The sequence below is a fragment of the Spodoptera frugiperda genome, chromosome 5 (genome assembly GCF_023101765.2).
Source record: "Spodoptera frugiperda isolate SF20-4 chromosome 5, AGI-APGP_CSIRO_Sfru_2.0, whole genome shotgun sequence".
Lineage (NCBI taxonomy): Eukaryota > Metazoa > Arthropoda > Insecta > Lepidoptera > Noctuidae > Spodoptera > Spodoptera frugiperda.
The window spans coordinates 2,804,856-2,827,307 of NC_064216.1; the positions used below are offsets into that span (position 1 = coordinate 2,804,856).

Sequence of the window (22,452 nt, forward strand, 5' to 3'; positions counted from 1 at the left end):
AAAATAATTAATTCGAATACTGGTCGATGAGACGGATTGTTGGTTTATAATAGTTCTGTAAAAATAAATTGTAATTCCTGAAATGTTATGAATTTCATTTAATCTTCTCGCATCTTGAAATAACATTCGGTATTTCCATATCATGCTAGGGGAATAGGTGTATTAATAGATGTATATACCTTGTATATTTTTAAGAATAAATAAAACGACTAATCTTGTTTTAAATTAATTTATTTTATTAGATATTTATTTTACTAAAATACCATACCGTCATTACATGGGGGCAATTCGTACTTCCTCTGTGGGTGCAATATTATACCATTCTTTGGTTAATTCTTTGCTTAAAAAGTTAGTACAAGGGCGATGCATACTGCCTGAACCAGCCTGTATTGCACCAGATACCATGGTTAATGAATAATGCTGAAAATTCTTTCTACAAAAGGAAAACTCGAGACGAGTCCAATTCTCAATTAATCACAACAATAACAAACACCTGGAAGCTACGTTAAATCTTCTCTCTTACAAACGCTGTTACGATACCAATGAAAGATAATTCAACACCACATTAAAGCAATTGATAATATTTTTATCGTAAAAAATTGGATTTTTCCTAAATACAGAGATGACAGAAACGCTCATGATGTCAATATTGACAACTAGGGCTGGCGATCTAGGAATTTCTTCCCGCGAACCAAAAAGGTTGATACCTATTTTAAATCGGAACACATAATTGAAACGGTCAGTGAATTAGAATAAGATTTGATATTTATATGTATTCCACTATTAAGATACTACAAAAAACATTTAATAGTAGCTAATTAAATTAACACATATGCTTAATCTGTCAAATATAGAGATATTTAATCAAATACAAAATATAGATATAGCTATTACGTAAATAATGTAATTAGCTCTGAAAAAACTCATAACTGAGTCTTAATTTACAAGTAACTAAGTAGTAACAAATGGTATTGTATTGATTTTTATAGTGTCCTTTAACTACATGAAATAAATCCAAACACAATCGATAAATCGTCATTTTAAAAAATCGGTTTCTTTCGAAGCGGGATTCGCTTCCTTCCATCCTTAATGACAATTTACATTCAATCAGTTCCAGAGAGTATACAAATACTACGTAATCAGTTCATTCAAAATATGTGTTTTAACTTGCAACACTTTTTAATGTCGTCTTTAGTTAAAGTCCCATTAAAGGGACCCGCAACAGTTTTGTGCAACGTCTTTAAATTTAATGGAATATTAGCGATAATGACGGATTAACTAATGTCGATTTTAAAGACAGTTTTCTGCAACTGACTGTGAGAATAACAAAAAATGTATTTAAAAGAGGTCCAATGTCGTAAGAACTGAACTTGTTGTTGTTGGTCCACTTCTTTCATCTCTGTCGTTGTAATTCGTGTATTATCCGATAGATGTCGTTGTAAGCGGTCAACAGATTCTCAAATTGCTACAATTGTTTAAAATTTTATAATAATTCTAAGTTTTAACATAAAAAATACATAAGTTCATCACTTTTAACATAAACTCCACTCGAAATTATATTGTTTAATAAAATATTTTGTGTGAAACGGAACGTCTCCTGTTGTGTTGCCACTCTTTGAAATTTTCCCTGATTGAGGGATAAAATTAATTTCGTGTCAACCAGTATAAAATAATTGGTTCACCGTCATAACATAACCAATTTTCCTAATTAGAATTATCGCAATTGTAATTTGAAACAATAAAATTAACAAATATGGAATATATACATTGGTTTTCTTGTCTATTGATATAAATGTTACGTCAAGTCGATATTCACGATTTTGCCGATGAGATGACATTAGACGATTTTGTACGGATTGAAATTTCCCCACACGGGTATTTATGATAGCGAGCGAGCAACACAGTCTCGTTTTTTCTCGGTAAATGTCAGTTTGATATTGCGGTTTGCGGTAGTCAGTGACTGCTTAGTGTGTATTTTCCGCATTGACAATATTTGATCATTTTCGCACTTTCACCCGTTAATTGTAATCACATTGTGTAATAAGTAATTTTATAACCGTGTCATAATAACAGTTGCAACGTGTGTTTACCGAAGGCGACGGAGAAATTTATCAAAACCGTGTGGGCAGTGTTTTTTCGTCGAAGACTTGTTTTTTCTGTGTTTCGTTTTGATTTTTGGCGCAACCTGTTTGGGAATTTTGAATTGACTGTAAACAAGGTAAGGAGCATGCTTAGATTTATTTTTATATGGACTGTTATTGTAAAAAATGCATATCTAACTTAGTCTATTTAAAGAAACCTGTTTTCCTACAAGGTCTTACGTAGTTAAATTGTTTTTGTTTTGTATAACATTTTTCTCGGTAAGTTGTCAATGATTTGCAACACATGAGCACGATGGAAACGGTCAGTGTGTTAAGTATTAAAAGTTTTACGCATTTTTATATTATCATTAAACCTTGGAAAAAGTATAAACATATGATTTATTAACTTTCAACTTTTTTTATTACTTACTTCAGATTGAGTCTTTATTTTTCGTGAATTTATGACGAATTCCCAACTATGTTTGAGTTTGTGTAGCAACTTTTTAAATTATTTTTTTAATTCCATCAACTTATTCAAGACATTTCATGTCTAGTCCTCCAATTTATGTTTGAATTGGAAACTTGTTAAATAAACCTAGCAGAACTAGCTAGTATTAGTAATTAATATGTAACTATTATAGGTTTATAAATACAAATCTATTACCTACATTAATTATTTAAACTAGTTGGATATACACTTCCTTGCATCCTGCTTGGTTCCTATTGGTCATAGTGACATATTTTATGGCTCATAGCCTACCTTAATAAATGGACTATTGGACATATTATCACAGATCATCAAATTCTGGTTAGCAGTTCTGGAGATTAGCGCATTCAACCAACTAAACAAACAAACTTTTCTGCTGTATAATATTAATGAACTAGTATAGCTAGATTAATAATAGTATAGGTATTTTGTATCAGTATTTTATGTAGTTCAATATTGCAATGAAGATAAATGGAATAAATGCAATATGTACTGTACCTATGTAGGTAGGTACTTTATTATTGTGATGATGCAAAGTTTACTGATAAAAGTTTTTAACACATTTGCAACTTTATTTCTCTATATTAAAGGATTTTCTTATAAGAAGTAATAATAATTTTTTGGCATTATTTGGTAAATAAAATAATTATATTACTAATTATTGTATTGCAATAATTTTATTATAGTGCACAAAATAAATTAATATTCCATATACTTAACTATTTATTCATATTTATTTCAAATGCTCTAAAATAACATTTTTAATTTAATTAATTATTACAGTAATTTATGACTTGAGACTAAAAAAAACTAATTTATTAAAAATTTGTATTTTTTTATTCCATAAATTATAAATAAAACTAATTTATTGATTTATAATTATACAATATTATATGGATAAATTCAAGAGGAATAAATAAAAAATGTACTTCATTTAAATTTGAGTCAAAATACATATGTACTTCTACTTACAATAACAAAGCGGTATTTGAATCAATGATTCTTATTAGAAAAATACACAATATATTGTAACTACCTATCATCACTTTTAATAATGACATTTGGATATACCTATATCCAAATGTTATTTATGAATTAAAATAATCTTATGCTTATTATTTATTAAATATAAATCATCATCATCATCATCAGCCGAGAGACGTCCACTGCTAAACAAAGGCCGCCCCCTTAGTTCTCCATGTAGAATGATTAGAAGTTAAATATAAATACCCTATTTAAAAAACAAAAAAACAAATTTGCTCTGAAAAACTCCATCCTCCATCTTAAATTAACCATAAACAATCAAAGAAACAACAAAAGAGTATTTTATCCTTAAATCCTTTGGTCTACGCTTGTTGCCACTCGCCAATGTGTGCAATTTAGCACTCTGATATTGATATGACCTCGACACATGTAGCTATTGTCTTGAGGATGTGCCCATTGAAGTGATTGCACTATAATTTAATTTAAATTTTTCCCATGTATGTGCAGAAATGGCCACTCTACTATGTTATCTGTATTTGTCCCACTTTATTATGTCAGTATAGTTAATTTTAACAATTAAAATGTGACCATGATTGTTGTTAATTTTTAAAATAGGCATTTATACATTGCATATACTTCAGAGCGCTAATTTACTTAACTAGGTACCTATAATTTTATTATTACTAGTGTTTCCTCATAACAAGAAAACAATGTATTGTAAATTGTAACACAATTTTTTTAACAAGCTTACTTCAAATCGTGCGTAACAGTAACGCCGAACCATTGACGATATTAAAAAATGTACCTAGTTATAAACACAAAATCACTCGATTTTTTTGCTTTTTGTCTTAGTTACTAAAAGTAGAATCTTATTTTATTTTTAATAATGTTCTCAAAGATCACGACCTCGCGGGATTGTAGATTTGATCCTAGTTCAGTCATAACTATCGTTATCTGGTTATTCGAAAATATTTTTTGACGCAAATTGCTACAAAGTCTAAAAAATAAAAAACACCCACTGTCAGTCAGTGGATCAAAAGGTTTGCTCTCAACTATGGCTTGACCATATTTCGATGTTTGTTAGGTACGGCGATAAAATTATACTAACTAGTTATATTATTATTAGGTACCTATGAGTACCTAGTAACTACACGCAATTCACAGAAAGTAACGCTTATCATGAAATTCTGAGTACATATTAAATTAAATTGGCAACACAGAGTCTGGCAATGCGCACCTGATTAATAAAATCGTGCAATACCTACCTACCTATATTAAAATTGAGATTAACATCCATAAGTTACCTAACAACTCTATTTATAAAGAAATAAAGTTGAATTTAATAGCAAAAAATACTTTAGTTAAATAATTGCGTTGGTTTTTTTACTTACATATTTAACCACATTATTATAAGGTTCATAATTCAATAACTTTAATAGAATAGGTAGTTATAATACGGTCTTGTTCGAGCTCATCTGATTCTTAGCGCCATGTGACGTCAGCAGCTAAGGCCATTCTTATTGACATTATACTTAGTTGTAATGCGTTTCCCATGTTGTTTCTAGATTAGCTATGCTGTAAGAGTCCGGTAATCTATTTATCGAAGGTCTATAATGGTAGTCTATGTAGTTATGTTCTATATTCAATATTTTTTTTTTTTTTTTTTAGCTATGCTGTAAGAGTCCGGTAATCTATTTATCGAAGGTCTATAATAGTAGTCTATGTTGTTTTGTTCTATATTCAATATATATCTATCTATTAATTCAATATCTATATTCAATATCTATTCAATTATATTCAATATCTATCTATTAATTCTGTGATTGTATTCTGATAAAACTTTGTTTGAAACCACGTGTTATTGCTCTAACTACCGCGCTCAGAGACATTAAATAATTACTTAAACTATTCCTTAGTAGGTAACGATTTTGTATGGAAAACAATTGCTAAGGACTGGGTTAAGTAACCATTAAATGACTCTGAGTACGGCGGTAAGCGCCTATTTCACCACCTTTATATTAGTGCCTGATAAACTTACGTGTTTAATTCAAAGTTATCTGATAGTTACATAGCGGCTATCCAGACATTGTGAAATATGTCCTAAGCGTCATATCGTAAGGTCGTGATTAGTTAATTATATTTAGTTGGCGTGTATCATTTCCTAAGGATATGGCTGTTCGTGGTTAGATTAGATTCAGAAATTGAAGAAATTTAAATTTTGTTAATCGTGTAATTAAGCTTATTATATGTATGTATGATGATATGATATATGTGATGTATGGATCAACACACAATTTGTTATTTTGATCTATCGCTGATTAAGATGCTATTCGTATGGAATCCGCAATCAACCATCCGACTCATATCTTTGCCTTGTAGATAGTTAATTGATTTTATTTTCAATTTATTAGGTAGTTATCATATGATAATGATGGTTTTCCTTAGATTAAATATCCATGGACAATTATATCTAACACAGGTGACATTATCACTACCAATAATCCTGTATTGTGTAGACTGATTTGTTATCAAAGCTTAATCTTGTAAGGGGGACAAGTACGAATCAATAATTACATTTTTGGCGAAGATAAAAACATACCACATAGTTATAGGCAATCTAATTTTTTTGAGGGTAAGACATTTTTTTGAGGGGGAATAAACGTACGGCGAGAGGGAGTGTCAGACTTTTACCGACTAAAAACCACGACCATCCCGTTCCTTCTCCTGCTTTGAGCCGGAACCCCGGTAACCTGTTATGTTATCCGCAGCTCCGGATAAGGCCCTGAGCTAAGAGTGAGTGTCAGACTCTTGACTCACTAAAAACCATCCCATTCCAACTCCTGCTCCGAGACAGGCCGTGGTATGTTATTGCGGTCAACCCGCAGCTCTGACCGGGAATCGAAAACACGTGGACAAGATTCGAATTCACAATATATTATTTATATCAGTCCGCTGTGTTATCCTCCGAAGTAATCGTATACATACTTTAGTTAACCCCTTACGAGATTAATAAATAAATAATTCATCATGTTTTGCAGGATATGCATCATACTGGGTTTCCCCTGAATGCATGTGCAAGGGTCGGTTAAGTACCTATTTAAGTTAGAATGTTATCCTTATCCTATATGTTATGTATCGTAAACTATATTACTTATGTAGGTAATTACAAAACAAGTCTTTTGTATAGTTTCAATAATACAAAGTTTGTAAGCTCCTTATTCCCAAAATTGACACCGAGCCCCATATAACTTAGGGCGAGTTTATTTCGAGCAAATATTCTATCTTAAGTCCGTGTTAGACATCATTCCAACAGTTCTAGGCATACACACTTTTTCCGGAGCAGCGGACTGCCTAGCGGGTTTACCGGGGCTCCGGGTCAAGAAGCAGGAGAAGGAAGAGAGGAGGAGTAGGAAGGGTGGTTTTATGACAGTATGAGTCTGACACTCCCATTTTTGTGCTGATCAGTTTATCAACGATATAATAAAACACCGGGAATGTTTTTTATTACTAGGTAACTAGCTATCTATGCCTAACTAGATAATGGTTATACTCATTAACAGATAGACATTTATGGATGATAGGTTTTGCCCGCGACTTCGTCCGCATGGAATGATGACTTGGGTCGGGTACCCTATCTGTATCCGTACTCAGGTCCGGGTGCCATCTATTCACCGATGATATCATTAAAATCTTCGATTAGACTAACCGATACTCATTACTCAACTCATATCACATCATCCTTATCATTGATAGTTAATAATCGATACGTTACATATCCTAGAGGAAAATTTTAAATAAAATAGATAATTCCGTACGGTTTTACTTGCTCTACTTGACTCCTATTGGTTGTAGCGTATTTTAGAGCCTAAAACCTTCCTCGATAAATGGGCCATCCAGCACGAAAAGAGTATTTCACCTGGCAGGCCTCCACTAACCTCTAATTTGCAGCAGGTCCGGCCACGTTAGCGATCCTATGAGGATAACTGCCGCACATTAGTGGTCCTATGAGGTCAACTCCTGCCCATAAAGCGGACATCTGAACACCTATATTAACAAATCCTTAAATACGCATATCAAATGATCTCGTGGTAGTTAGTTAAAAATATATCCTAGAAGAGTACTAGTTATTAACCAAAATCTATTTTTTCCAGTGCCTCTCCCTTCCTATTTTCAAGACTGAAGATTCCCTGGAACCCTTAAATCCTCGATTCCACTCCAGACTGCTGTATGGCTGGTTTTAAGCTAAAATTATTGTCGCTGGCAACTGTTGTTATCGCCTGTGTGGTAACATACAGCATGTATTTGTACGTCTTCGAAAGGCTGAGTAACAAGAATAACATGGTTTTCTTCGGCAATGTATTTACTTATTAAAACTACAATGTGACGTCACTATTTATCTTGGAGTTTTATTCTTTATTAACGAAGTTTATGATGTAGAAAATTAATGCTATATCAGAAAATTAATAATATATAACTAGTTATTGTGTTTGTTTTTCCAATTTCTTTTTAATTTGCTTGTACCGGTTTATACTATGTTGAAGTATAAAGCGATTAGATTTTAATTAACTAAATATTAAGCACCTTTTATTATTCGTTCGACAAATAAACAAACACATTTCTTTCGCATTTTAATATTAACTAGTATGGATTATTAAAACCAACGTGGTAGGATACAGTCTTGTTTGTCACACTGAAAACGAAAACCTAACCTAATCATCTAGCAACTAGTAGATACTCATGCTTAAATCGAGATTAGTTAGTTAACTTACCTCCTTAATTTACGGTTCAAGCTGGCATTATTGCTGATTTACCGGCTGTTGCCTCTACTGTACTGATTTACTAATTGATCTTCCGGGTTCACGTGTGATTCTGTATGGAGTCTGTAAACATCATGCAATACAATGCACTCCATATCAAGAGACAACTGCTTCATTTGTCAACTGTTTAATGTGTCATTTGAACAAAGATAAATCAAAACTGGAAAGAGATGTTACCTGACATGAGGTCTACAGAAAATCAAAACCTTCTTAGCCTAACTTCAACACCTCGATTTGTTGTAAGATCTACAATTAACTGCTTAGGAGCGTTTTTAATAAGAGAGGTTGGCAAACAAGCAGTCTTTCGAGCGATCATTTTGGGGTTAGGAATTTAAGGGTTGTTGGAGAATCGGGGATTGGGAAAATTGAGAAGGGGAGTAATTGGGTCTCCGGTAACCTCACTCACACAACGCAAGCGTTGTTTCACATTTCTGTGAGGCCGTGGTATCACTGGGACGGCCCAATCGTACCGGAACATGGCAAACGCACATTTCACACTGGTTTTCTGGTACTAACACGCGCATTAAAAAGATGCATTGAACTGATTTGAACTGGTAGTCTTACTCATAATAGTTACAATACATAAATTGTCTGTACATACGTAGGTACCTATATCTAACTGCTTCTATTTGCGTGTTGTATAATAACGGAATGTTTTGCTCCTTTTATGATGTCCTTGACTCCAATCTGTTTGCTTGGCTAGTTACTTATGTCTATTTCAGTTACTTTTATTCTGATTTTAATAGGTTATGGCGTCTCGCGTCTGGGATGGGAGACAAAGGAGTGATGTTTAGTTTAGGTTGAATTGTGTGTCATCTTAGTGTAAACTGGTTCCTGAGATTAGCGCGTTCAAACAAACAAAGTCTTCAGCTTTATAATATTTGTATAGATAAGTGTTTAGTTAGTTTGCTGTGCTAGATCTTGCTATTGTCATTTTTTCTTTACTTTTAAATTGGTAGACGTCTTTACTCATTTTCAGAAGTAGCACAAGATTTTTCAATCAGTATGGAAAACACTAATTGCTGTATTCAGTCAATTAATGATTATTATCCCAGTCTTTAGCAATCGTTTTCAACAAAATGTCTCTGAGTGCGGTAGTAACTATACGAAGTACTACACTTAAGCTAAAAGAATAACTTAGTATCAATTTATTAAACAATGGGTGATTACCTAGTCATTATAAATATGGAATGCTAAGTGTTCTTACAAAAAACTCTAGAATAGTCTCTAACTCAGTGTTTCCCAACCGATGGTCCGTAAAAATGTACAAGACAAAAAAGGTCACTGTATTGAATTAGAAAAAATTACACCAGATTACACCTCTGTCTTATAAGTACGCCGGTTAAAGCTTAAATTTTACTTACCAAAGAAGACATGTGACGAGCAACTGATTTCATTAAATAGATTTTATGAGTGAATGAGATAATCTGTGTGTGCTTCTTTCCCTAACAAGAATGATATAAAAGCGGTCCTTGATCAAGAAAAGGTTGTGAACCCCTGCTCTAACTAGTAACACCACTTTACTACACATCATTATAATATTATGCAACACTTTTTTGCTCACGTAAGGAACCTCTTTACAATATATTTATTAGATAATGTGTGTCCTATTGTTTCTGATTTAGTTATAATATACTAGCTATTTCCGCGCGGTTTCACCCGCTCTGCTCGGCTCCTATTGATCATAGCGTGATGTTTTATAGCCTATAGCCTTCCTCGATAAATGCACTATCCAACACAAAAATAATTATTCAATTCGGACCAGTAGTTCCAAAGATTAGCGCGTTCAAACAAACAAACTCTTCAGCTTTATAATATTAGTATTAGTATAGATTCTCTTAGTTAGATGTTGTACTTAGTGCCTAACACACAAACTGTAGGATAATTAAATCATTACCGACGCGGAGCCTTAATGGTGCCATAATGTGCTTACCGACGTTCCGAAGCCATGTGCTACATTTGTCTTAGTTTAAAGCTGACGGCGTTATTGTTAGATGAGGAGATTAGGCTAAATGCTTTGTTGTTTGCTGAGAAATAGGAGCAGTACTTTAGATATACAGTATGTCAACTAACAGAGGGCGTTTCTGTTAACCCACAATAGTATAGCATCCATACATGCTAAAAAAATATTACCATTCAAAAACAAAACAATTTTATTTTTTTTTATATTAAAATATTCACCAAAAATTTTAAATCGATACGTAAAAGAAACACTCTGTGCACGCGTAGTTAAAGGAAATCAACGTTGCAATTTAACTGTTGCTTATTTTTCTATGCTAATATTTTTATTTTAATCTATTAACGAGTTTAAAGGGACGCCCTCTGTTAGTTAACATACTGTATTATATATTAGCTTCTGCCAGCGGCTTCGCCCGCGATCCTGTAGGATAAAAAGTGTCCTAACTGTTATTCCAGACCATAACCTACCCCTGTTCCAAATTTCATTCCGATCCCTTCAGTCATTTTGACGTGATTGGGTAACCAACATACATACAAACTCACAAACATTCGCATTTATAATATTACTAAGATTTCTGACTATACTAAAATCAGTCCAAGTTTTTGCGCTTATTCTAATAATACAGTGTAAGTTAACTAAAAATCAATCTACACACGTGTATTAATTGAGAAAATCTACTAGTTTCGCGTCACAGAGGGACTCTTCATCATGAACAGCGTGCACAGACGCGGTGACGTCGCGCAGCCTACTGATTTTTAGTTAATTTAGTATGTCTTACAATAGTTATTATAAAATCATAGTATGAGGTTTATTTGTCACTAGAAAGAACCTATCAGTAACTATAAATAATTAAAATGCATTGAATGTAGAGATATAAGCAGGGAGGTAAGACTCAATCGCTTTACTTTTTCTCCGTGATTGTCCTTAAGTGCTAAATAATACTAAGTACCTAAGTGCAGTGACCTACATTTAAGTTAGAATGTCTAGAGTGCCTAGGTACTTGTGTAAGTAGTACTTAAGCTACAACACTGCAAGGTAGCTTTGTACTGAGCCCTCCTGTCGCATTGTTAAGCATTTCCTGGAACGGGATGGAATTCTCTTACCGCCATACTCAGAGTAATTTAATTGTTACATAACCTAATCCTTAGCAATTGTTTTCGGTTCAAAATCATTACTAAGGAATAGTTTAAATAATCATTAAGTATCTCTGAGTGCGGCAGTAAGCAATTAAATATAATGTCTACCTAGATCTAGATCCTAGGTGTCCCGGCAAACGAAGAGTACCTAAGTCAAAAGGCATAATTGTTCTAATGTTAATATCTGTTAAATATTTTCCTACTGTTTGCTAACATATAGCTAAATTAACTAAAAAAAAAAAAAACAGTTTAATTACTCACGTAAATAAATTGAGAAAAGCTCTACTAGTTTCGGGTCACAGAAGGACTCTTTATTATGAACAGTGTGTTCAGACGCGGCGACGTCGTGCAGCCTATTTCTAAACTTTTATATTTAGTTAATTTAGTATGTCTCACGACAGTTATTATCAAAAAATACTATAAAAGTAAGCAAAATTTATTATATAAATTGGACATTTTACAAACAATGATTTTTATTTAGTTTGGAAAATATTAAATATTATTACTTCACTTTAATTTAACTTACAAATAAAGAGATCAACATTTTTATGACGTTGATAAAAGCTGCAAAGTAAATTGACCTACCCTTTGTGTGAAGGCAATTTATTGCATCTCTGAAAATGAAAAATATGTATTTGGTGCTATGTAAAGCCAAGGAAAAAAAGCCACGATAAAATAAAGGGGAAGAAGTGGGGTGTCTATGAACACCAGTTTTGGCCAGCCATGTGGCCAAAGATAGTTACAAGGTAATTCGTTATTTACCCGTTTGTAAGTAATCGTGAGGAAAACTGCATGATATTGTGATTAACAAGTTATACAAGTACTAACTATGAGTAGTTAGTACATAATATGCTGTAAATATCTGCCGACCAGTTTACTCGTGTAAACGTCTCTAGGTATATAATAGAAAAATATCTCTGGCTATAGGTATCTACCTATAGCCAGAGATGTTTTAGTCCATCTGGACTAAACCATATACAACGTATTTTTTTATTTCCCATAAATTTAGGATTATATTCTGTAGGTAAAAATAATACTAAAGCTCCAAGAAAAGGGGGTCCAAAAATGCATAGTTTCGTAGATATCAGCAATCATAACTAAATTATTAACCTACCTAGTTTTTTCTAACCGTACAAAATAGACTATCTAATGTTTTTAATATTCCTGTGTATAAAACACATTAAATAGTTCCAACCTATTTCTAGCCTGTACCAGTTTAGGCAGAAATAGGATGTCTACAACTTTGTTCGTAGTTTGTTAAATTAACTAGTTAATCACGCTCATTCCAGACTATTACTGTCCTCCGCTAGTCTTCAGCCCGATTCGTCAATTCGTTCTAACGTGCTTGAGAGTAACAAATCGTTATACATGCAAACATTAGTAGTTAGTTATTGATTATAATAACTATCGTGAGACATATTATACTAACTGCCACACTCAGAGACATTTAATGATTACTTAAACTATTCCTTAGTAACGATTTTGTTCTGAAAACAATTACTAAGGACTGAGTTAAGTAATCATTAAATGACTGGTACGATGGTAAATTAACTCAAAATAGGGCGCGCAACGCTAGGACTTACCAGTAGGCTGTGCGACGTCGCTGCTTCTGCGTACGCTGCTCATGATGAAGAGTCCCTCTGTGATTCGAAACTAGTAGAGCTTTCCTCAGTATATGTACGTGAATAAATTGAGGTCTTTTTAGTTAATTTGTATGAATTGATGATAGATATCAATAGAATAGATGCACAACAAAAATACTTATCTAACCCTGAATTTGACGACAGTTCCGCATCTAAATACCGGACTAACAGACGAAAATAAAATTAGCATTTTCCCACACGTGTAACTAGTTATTTTTTAATAATGAATCTGGTACCGCTCTTCCGGCTTATATTAGTTAGTTGTAAACATATATACCCGTGTTTGTAATTACATAGCTAACGTATCTGCCATATGGTTCTTTGTGAATAGTTCTCATAAATAAATATTTACATAACTGATCGTTTAGAACTTCATGTATGTATCGAACAAACCGGCAATCTGTATGGATCGGTTGGTGCGGTGGCTGCGATTCGCGCTCGGAAAATCTCTTTGTGTGATCCGCAGATTGTGGTTCCGGGTCTGGGTGTCATGTGTATGAAATATTATAATATGTTTATTTAACGCAGCCACGACACAGGAGATTTCCTAATAAAGGCATTTTTATTATTTTTTTGCTTATTTTTTATTATCTTATTTATGATTTTATATTTACATATTGTGGTCATTGCAAAAGTTCATATTTATAGGTTAATTGGAGTAGTTAAATGATTTTAATCTTATGTCTAAGTATTTATAGACATGTATAACATAATATCTTCGATTTTACACGTTTTGTGGTTGACTAAAAAGTCTTAAGTTTGAGATCAGTGGCGAGCTGATAGAGTGACGACATTAGTGATATTTAATATGGAAATACCCAGACATCTTGTTTTTAAAACTAAGTTTGTTATTATTAAACACTTTTGCATACTTATATTGATTCGACCATTGTATTGAGGTAAAGAATTTTAAATATCCAGTTCTAGTGTACCTAAAACTTAGTTAAAAACAAAGATGATTATGAAATCGAGAAATATAAATATAGACTGCCTCGCTGGTCGAGTGGTCGCAAGTGCGACTGCCGAACAAGGGGTCTCGGGTACGATTCCCGGGTCGGGCAAAGTATTAACCTCTCGTATGCCGACAACAATAGAAAACACATTGTGTCTCGCGTGTTAATGGCATTTTTCGGCTTTTTAAAAATTATAAATTAAATTTCTCGGTAGTAGCACGGAGACTGGAATAGTGCCCAGTATATGGCAATAGGCTCACACTCTATTACATTGGACTTATAACACAAATGGTGAAAAGTGGGTGTACATTGTATAGCGGCATTACGTGCCGTAATGTGCACTCTGCCTACCCCTTCGTGGATAAAAGGCGTGACGTTGTGTGGATGTATAATTATGAAATAATAATACGTAAGTACTCGTAGGTAAAGACTTAAATTGTTTGTTTTTAAAGTCTTGCATGAATCCACCGCTTTACAACCACTGATAATGTGCAATGAGCGTAGAATTGGTTACGTGATATGTGCATTGTAATACTGCAATTTATGTATAACTATCCTGGTTAGGTAATAGGTAGGTACATAGTACATAATAGTTAACATATCAGTACATTTTTTTAACTGATTCGATCCTGACTGCCTATTTTAAGGGTTATAGTTATCGAAGCTTTTTTTCTTGAGGGTGAAAATCATCCAATGACTTCTCCCGCCTTGGATGAGGCGAGAGGGAGTGTCAGACTCTTATTGACTAAAAACCACCCCGTTCCTTCTCCTGCTCTGAGCCGGAGCTCCGGTAACCTTTTACGTTGTCCGCAGCTCCGGGTTATATCTAAGCTTAAGTCCTAAAACTGCGCCCAACCACAGTGATTTATGAGTGTCATTTATTGTCATCGTGTGTAAATAAGTAAATAGTATGAATTATATTACTTAGGTAATAGGTACCTGTCGTAAAAAATGCAGCCATAAAATTTACTGCTAGTTTTTATCGAAATTCATGTTGTTTTATCTAAACTTTAATTAATTGGTAAATTAAATGAACAATTATAATATGGTTAGGTACCTATTATTAATGTAATTAATCGCTTGTTGATGTATTAATGTAAATAATGCCAGTAAACGTGTTAAAGATACATCGTTTTATTTATCGCATTTCACATTTTGTTTGTTTTTTTTTTGTGATGGATTTATTCAAGACATTGCATTCTTAATCGATTAATTTTATTCACATTCAATGAGTTGATTACTTTGACAACAATTAATTTAATTTTCTGACTAAAGTAGCAACGCTTCTTTAAAGTACTGCTGACTGACTGCACGGTTGGCGCGGTAGCTGTGCAACTGGCTGCCGTGCAACTTGTAGCGGGTTCCATTCCCGCATGGAGCAACTCTTTGTGTGATTCACATACCTATTGTTGATTCGGGTCTGGGTGCCATGTGTGTCAAAAATGTGATGTCACTTGTATATTTGTAAACGCATAAATGTAAAAAGAATTAACTAGTTTAAACTCTCGAAAATAATGTTAATCAAATACTTAACAATATTTATGTTGATGACGAAGTATCACAGATTGATGTTTCCTTCATAAATCATATCAATAGCAATTAGACATAATTAAAAATTGTCCAATGACGTAGACTCGTTTCCATAACTGTCATTTAACCGTCGAATGGACTGGCATATAGACCTATTCCAATATAATTTACGATGTACGCTAGCAACACTGGTCAACTTTAAATCTGGATATTTCAAAATGGCGACAAATCTCCTATAAATCCTCGGCCGGAAGACGAAATTGTCGGCTTTCGTTACGACGAACATTCATTTTCGTATGAAATTGGAAAATATTTTGATTACTTTTGAGAAATTTGCCAGCGAAATGTGATTTTATACTGGAGAGTAACTTCTAACGTAGCTACTAGAAGTTATGTTTTATGTTGTTTAGTTGTAATGATAAGTAAAAGTGTTGTATTTTTATCTAGATAACCTACCAATACCAACCTCAAAAATCGGGCTATTAAATCATCATCAGCTAGATAACGTTGGCTATCCGGACTCTGGTTCAAAAAGCAGCAGTAGGAACGGGGTTGGATTTTTGTCATTAAAAGTCTGACGCTCCCTCTCGCCTCGCCTTAGGCGGAAGACGTAATTGGAAAAAAATAAAGCTTACCTTCATTGCTGATCATAAGACTTCCCTCTGGGACAGAGGAGATATTTAATCTTAATCTTCAAACTTGGTAGTCTGCTTGAGGATTGCAGTTAGGTTACCAGAGACTTCTCGTTCGTCTCTCGATGAACATAGGTACTGTAATCCAGAAAAGAACAGTTTTTGTACATATTAGTAGCCTTATTTACTGTAACACAATTTCAGAAAAAGTCCAATAATACTCACCTTGAAACACACCCGAATCTCTTGGGAGACAGTCACACCGTCCACTCGACCGACAAACTTCATTTCTTGTTCCAAATCTGCCATCAATTTGCACTGTGCTCCGTTTCCGATACAGTCAGAATATAATTGTCATGCCAACACTAACAGTGATTCATTTTCAATACAGAATTAATTTAGAACACAATGCGTGACCCGCATGTTAACAGGTTTCCTGCCTTACAAATCGATTATAGGAATCGAATTAAAATAATCTTATGGCTGTGTTGGTAAAACGTGGCTAAAACTATGTTGACTAAAGTTGAAAAAATACATTTGTAAAAAATCAGCAGATTTTTTTTTATCTTTTTTCAATTTTTGTTTGATAAAAATCGTGTCTAGAGAGTACTTTGCATGTTAAGATGCGTATATAAAACTGTTATTCATGATTCCTACTTTATTTCTATGTTAATAAGGTAGAAAATCATTATAAAATTAAATTGATTAGAGTAATTTGAAGGGCTAGTATCTGTTTTATTATATTTTATCTCTTTAGGAATATAACACTTCGCATATAATGTCATCGTACTTATGTACGATGTGAATTTACTTAGGTAAATTACAACGTAAGATTTAATCATAAAGCGATACCTACGAGCTACGAGTAAGCACGAGTATATCTTAAACAGAAAATGGCTGTTTCGCAAGAAAACAATATTGAAACTCCGTTAAAAGTTATTCAATCGTAATTTTGTGCAGTCAGTCACAGCTGTTTAAGTATATTTCATTTTATGCTTTCTTTCTTTTTGTCAAAATGGCGGAAAGATGAATTATTTTTAAATAAAGGCTGTATTTCATATCTTATATACATATTTAGCGCAATTCTCAATAACATTACAAGGGTAGATTGTTCATAAATATTTGCTTATCAAACGCAAGTTTTTAAGTAAATTGTTGTGCTAATTTTCGTGAAAATACGGCAAAAGAACCTGCGTAAAATAGGTTAACTAGTTACTAAATAAATTGTTGTGCTATTCTTCATGAAAAGACTGCAACAGAACCTGCTTATCACAGGTTGTTTTACTTCTAGGCCAGAGAAATATAATATCTATGTATACAAGTATTACTCATGGCTTTCCCCATGTCCATGACGTGTGATTTGCCGTAAATCCAAGTGCATTAGCGAGAAACATAAAAAATAAAACCGAAGGCGTGCACGGTGTAATCCGAGTCTTTTCTTCCCTAAAATACCAAATATTTTTACCCTTGTTCTTATGAAACACATGAAGTAATATCATAAAGGCTACATTGAGTGCGACGCGCGTCGCGTTTGATGCGAATTTATCACACCCTTTTTAAAAACATGAAATAGAATTCAATGGCGACGGGCACGCGTAGACATTTTGGCGCGTTCTTTTTATTTTGAATTTCGAACGTCATTGGTTTTCTTTTTTTTTCTTGGCTTTTTTTTATAAGTTCCACGTTTAGTTACAGGTTACAATTTAAGAATGAAGAAGTAAGAATTTACTTTTAAAAATGTCATGAGAATAAAATGATTTACGTGGTACATATTAGATGGTCAACCATGAAATCGACGTTTTGCCTACATTCAGTTTTTTCAGTCAGTTTTATTCAGTCCTAAGTTTTTTTTCCAATAAAGTGTTAATTTATATTTTTTCCAGTCCAGTGCCAAATGACGACATATTACTGCATGTTGCAGTACACCTGTCGCGAACATAACATCTATCTATTTATTTCAGCCTTAGAAGCATGGAACTATGTAGTTGTATGAAACTTTTAAAAAGGTTAGAAAAAAAATGGTGTTGTTTTTTGAAGATTATTGTAGTAAAGTGGTCTAATTTTTTTGTTAATTGGGTGATTTTTCAAAAAACTTTAACTTTTATTTAACAAAATCATTAATCTGCCGCGTTATTAAGCATCGTGGTAGCTTAATATCATCCTTATTTTTATTGGATTATGTGAGAACAGCTGTCTTAATTCAATTAATATCATCCTTATTTATATTGGATTATGTGAGAGCAGTGACATGGCTTAATTTATTGTGAAGCAAATTTTGTGTTTCAATCGGCAGAATTGTTAACTTTTGTTTGAGGATAATGACGCCGTTAGCTTTATATGATTTTTTTTGGAGAATCACCCAATTATAATTGTGTGATTGATTATGATTATGATTTGGTGATTTTGGTGAATCAATAATTATTGATTAATCACATAATCCATTAAACACGGATTTAATTCAATATAAATCATAATCAAGTATATGAACTACCCATTTGTGTCCAACAAATCTGATCCGAAGATATGATAGAAACAGAAAGATAACTAAGATCCCTATCTACCTCAACAAGAAACATGTCTTATCATGTACCCACTTCTGAAATATACACTCACTGACATATTTATTTGTAAGTGGCTATTATCAACAAATCATTTGTAAATGCATTTGATAAAGCTAACGTAAGTAACGTTGTCATTGATGCCTTGAATTTACGATAGCGATAAAGAGATAACACACCGACTTACAGTGGCGTAGCGTGCCTAGACGGGGCCCCGTATAAATAATTCTTTGGGGCCCCTTTTTCTACTTATATTTTATATACTTTTCATCAGGTAAGGTGGAGATAGCGGCCAACCGTCGACCCATTAAATTAAAAAAAAAAAAAAAATATCCATAGACTTTTCCCGGCCCTGTCTCTCAAGCCTCAACGATTCTATAACATTGAGCCCACGTTTGAGGGACCTTATGACGACATTAATTTTCTTTAAAGTTGCTGCCAACTTTTGAACCCATGCTTTACGCGAAAAAAGAATAAATTGATTATTTGGACTTTTGTAATTTCCGGGGGCCCCGTATAATATACGGCAGATACGGCGCTAGCTACGCCCCTGCCGACTTGCCCATTGTATCTTGGCACACCATTGTTATAAGGGACGCGTAAAATTCGATCAGATTGCGTTTAATTGTCATTTGATAAGAGTCAAGATATACTGGTCAATTTCCTTTTTGTTTTTTTTGCTCGTCAACGTCACGCCTTTTATTCCTGAAGGGGTAGGCAGAGGTGTTGCGGCTTAATTGACCGTTTCTGTTATAAGTCCTTTGTAATAGGAGGTGAGCCTATTGCCATATTAGGCATAATTCCAGGCTCCGTGCTATTAATGAGAAATTTTCGGAAAGCCGAAAAAAACCCAATAATACTTTATCCGGTAGTCATCGTTGTTACGATCACTCGACCAATAAGGCAATATTTTTTGCTCATTGTATAATATTTGAGGAATTATTACTTTACCTGCTTATTCAGTCGCGTTGGTAAATAAGATTTTATTTGACTTTTTTTCGATACGTTTGCGAATGGATCAATGGACTCTTTCGTGGTCGAATGATCAATGATCAGCCAGTTATCTGTGCGACAGCTGAGCAAAGTTTCGGATCGGATAAAATATGAAAAATAATATTTACCTGGGCTACCTATATGCTGGGTAATTCTGCTATTTGTTACCTATACATGGGACTCTTAATACATATACTTAATTGAAAAAATCTGAATTGATCTTATCTGGGTTCGACTAATTCTTAGGATTTGTAACCAATTTACTTTAATTTGACGTATAGTAGGTCAAATTAAAGTAAATCAGGCTAAGCTCCAAAGTATTTTTTTTTGAGTCTAGGTCCTTGAGAGCAACGTCCTTTCGGGTTCAGTAGCGGGCTCGGATAAAGCTTTTTTATAGAATTATTGGGGGCAAACGAGCAGACGGGTCACCTGATACTCTGTAGGCGAGTTCCTCGTCAAACAATTACTTTGAATAAACCTACTTGTTGAAACTTACTTAAACATAATAAATAATTAATTAATTAAAATCTCACGGAAGTTATAACTAATAGAAAAATATTTTTCAAGGTTTCATTTACCTAGGCAAACATTTCGTCGTCCTTTCGTCTGAGTCTAATCAAATTCGCGCTACTTTATGCAGTCAGTGACGGTCCACTATTGGATTACGGCTTACGATTACGACCGATATAATCGGTTTCTGAAATGTTACGACTTTTATTATTTGATTATTAAAGACACGAGTAAAATTTGATTAATCTTTACAGGTATTTCGTACAGTTTTTTGATTGCGTAACTACCTAACTTATCTCTTTTTATCAGGGATTCCACCAGCATGCTACCATTAAAAAAATTAAGGGCGGAAAATCATCCAATGACTTCTTCTGTCTTGGTCGAGGCGAGAGGGAGTGTCAGACTCTTACTGACTAAAATCCACCCTACTTCTGCTTTTTGAGCCGTACCCCGGTAAACCCGCTAGGTAGTCCGCAGCTCCGGTATAAACTTTACCTTGTTTTATTTCTTAATGTAAGTATGGAATAAGAGTTTATTGAAAATTGTAACTATAAATCTTATTGTAATTGCATAATTGGCTTCAGGCATCAGCCCTGCTGGGCCCACCACCTAAATGCTGTACCGATTTTCTCAAAGAATTTTCTAAAACAAACTCCAGACAACAACGGATAAAAACGTACACAATCAGTAGTTATAGATTGTTGAAAAGTTATAGTAATCTATGTTCGATATTTTAAAGTAACGAACTGTCGAATCCTGTTAGCGTTGCACAAAGAAAATGGTATTAGTTTAAGTCTAGATCCCGGGAACCCAGGCTTAGAGGTTTCGTCAAAGGACATTTTGTTTCTCAAAACCTCAGACACAAGCATTTCTTTCTTTCTTTATCTCTGCAGCCACATCTAATGCCGCGATGTTATTGGTTGCCAGGATTTTACGTTTCGAACTTCGAAATAAACTAACCGTCCTTACTGCATTGTCTTCAAATTGAAGTTTTGTTTGCCATTTTGTTACGTGTGTTTCTTCTTTTTATATTTTAGGCTGATTATTGAAGTGTCTTTGCCTTATTCTCTTAGTTAGAGTTATAACAGTTTTGGCAGATGACAGCTTTGACAGATATCAGTTTTTTAAGGCTATAAGCCGGTTAACAAATCACCTGATGGTAAGCAATTGCCGCTGCCCATGAACACTCGAAACACCAGAGGCGTTACAAGTGCATGGCCGACCTTTTGGGGGCTAGGAATTTAAAGGGGGTAATTGGACCTCCGGTAACTTCACTCGCACAACGAAACGCAACGCAAGCGTTGTTTCACGTCGGTTTTCTGTGAGGCCGTGGTATCACTCCGGTCAAGCCGGCCCAAATGTGCTGAATTATGGCTCTATAACACTTAAAATTTATACTAGTTACGTAGTTTGAATGTTTGTAGTAGGTACGTTGTACAATACATTGTTATTGCTGTGAAAACTAAAACTATAATCCAATAAACAATTGCAATACCGGTTCACCCAATTACCATAAAATAAATACCACGAAATAGTTAAAACGTGCTGTTTCGTTCGAAATTTCAAAAAACATCGTTAGTACAGCGGCAGCGAAATGCTAACTAGCACACTTTATTGTGAGATCGCTTGTCCGCTGCAGCACTTGTGCCAAATCGTTAAAAAAGTCCTGAATCGGCTTTTAAAGCGCTAAAGTTGCTTTAGAGTCATTTTTCACGTCGACTCCCATTTGTAGGGGCCAATTTCCCCTGTCTAATGTTCCTGTCTTTGGATCTTACAATAGAATATTCGGATGATTGAACGAACAATATCTCCCTTTGAATAACTCTTTCGTGTTTGGTTCAATGTCAACGTTTTCAATTAAAGTCATGAATTATGTACGTAATTACGTATAATAGGCGATAACTTTTAATGTACCAATAAGTTTATTATAGTAGAGGTACTGTAATTACAAGATCGATACGTGTATTGGTATGCAAAAGTAATAAACTTAATTAGTTATGTACGTGAAAACTGTAATTTATGTACCTAATAACTATAATGTTCTATGGTGAAGCCAAACTATAAAAATAATTAAACTGAAATAGTTGATTCCAATAAAATATATTTAAAGATGAACTTGGGTAACTATGAAAATTTCCTTCACGATACAAAGATAAAACGCTTCGTTT

The 22,452-nt window shown here is 33.8% G+C and overlaps 1 protein-coding gene across 1 annotated transcript in view; it reads left to right on the plus strand.

Annotated features, from left to right (window-relative positions):
* Window positions 1-1,912: 1,912 nt before the first annotated feature.
* The window catches only part of LOC118271763 (beta-1,4-N-acetylgalactosaminyltransferase bre-4), a 230,692-nt gene continuing 210,152 nt past the window's right edge, over window positions 1,913-22,452 (plus strand). The window contains exon 1 of the mRNA XM_050693666.1: window positions 1,913-2,218. The gene's annotated coding sequence lies outside the window, so the exon portion shown is untranslated. The remainder of the gene's footprint in view (window positions 2,219-22,452) is intronic.